The 1,425-nt window shown below is 46.4% G+C and overlaps 1 non-coding gene across 1 annotated transcript; it reads left to right on the forward strand.

Moving 5' to 3' along the window:
• The first annotated feature begins 856 nt into the window (after nucleotides 1-856).
• trnai-uau (transfer RNA isoleucine (anticodon UAU)) lies at nucleotides 857-951 on the forward strand. Its single transcript has 2 exons — nucleotides 857-894; nucleotides 915-951. It is a non-coding gene; the product is annotated as a tRNA-Ile (tRNA).
• Nucleotides 952-1,425: the final 474 nt, after the last annotated feature.

Here is a 1,425-nt window from a genome sequence, read left to right on the forward strand (position 1 = left end):
CCTCCAAGTCCTCGCACCTGGGACCACCCCCGGTGGTCAACCAAGCAGTGCAGCGCACGTCCACCTTCCTCGGCGTCTTCTTCCGACTCCCCTGAAAAAAACGCGAAAACCCCCCAAGCTCCCAGCCTCATCAGACAAAATGACATTCCCCATTGGTTAACAAATGAATACAATCCCCATATCAGCAAGTCTAAAGCTAAACAACTGCGAGAGAAACACTTATCTGACAAAGAAGCATTCCCACACTTAACCAACCAAAGAAGCCATTTTGAGTAACATACACAGGACATTGTACACAAGTACTGTATAGCCGCTGTCTTGCCTCCATTATAACTGCATCGATTGCTGGCACCAGGTTAAGTCCTCAGAGATCTTAACACCCATGAACTTGAAACTGCTTGTTCTCGGTACTTCTGATCCCCCCGATGACGATCGGTATCTCTCTCCTTCCTGAAGTCCACAATAATCATTTTCGTCTCTCTGACGTACAGTACAAGGTTGTTGCTGCGACACCACACATTGGCATATCTCGCCCCTGTTCGCCCACTCGTCTCAATCTGAGATTCGACCAACAATACTTGCATTATCAGGAAATCTATAGGTGGTATTCGATGTGCACATTTGCTGATTCTATATGCACTTGGATGTAAGGACGATCGAGGGATATGGACCTGGTAGGATGGAGGGATTAGAGTTTGAGTGCCTTTGATTTGCTTTTTAGCTGGCAATGGCAATACATGTGGGCCGAACGGGCCTTTTCACGTGATGTATATTTTTAGGCTCTATGTTCTATGATATCTGTAAAAGTCTTCTAAATTTTATTTCCGTATGTAAAAACACGTGTTTGCAGCACTGGGCTCCAGTGGCGCAATCGGTTAGCGGGCGGTACTTATATGGCAGTACGCGGCGGAGAAATGCCGAGGCTGTGAGTTCGAGCCTCAACCTGGAGCACTTGTGATTTTTAATGCTTGCAGTGCCCGGGTGAACAGGCGTCTCTCAAGCGGAGCATTCCACTGAAATGTTTCATTTGATTCAACACGCACTTCACGTTGCTGAAGGTGTCTGAACAAGTGGTTTCTTCGGTGAATCAAGGCATCAAGTGTCCCCCAAATTCCTGTCTTCTTAGTTCAATTAATCAAATTGTGAATCCACGGACCCTTACCCTTCCTGAAGCCATGCTCATGAAACCCTCTCACTACAACTCACCTTGGTTCGTTGTGCTGTCGAGTAAACTCAATATTTACTTGTTTCGGTGAATTGTTTCAGACACAGGCGAAAAAAAGAGATATTAATCGTAGCCTCAAATTATTCTCTCTCTCTCTCTCTCTCTCTCTCTCTCCTCTCTCTCTCTCTCTCTCTCTCTCTCTCTCTCTCTCTCTCTCTCTCTCTCTCTCCTCTCTCTGCTCTCTCTCTCTCTCTCTCCTC

This window comes from Hemitrygon akajei, unplaced genomic scaffold, assembly GCF_048418815.1.
Source record: "Hemitrygon akajei unplaced genomic scaffold, sHemAka1.3 Scf000155, whole genome shotgun sequence".
Taxonomy (NCBI): domain Eukaryota; kingdom Metazoa; phylum Chordata; class Chondrichthyes; order Myliobatiformes; family Dasyatidae; genus Hemitrygon; species Hemitrygon akajei.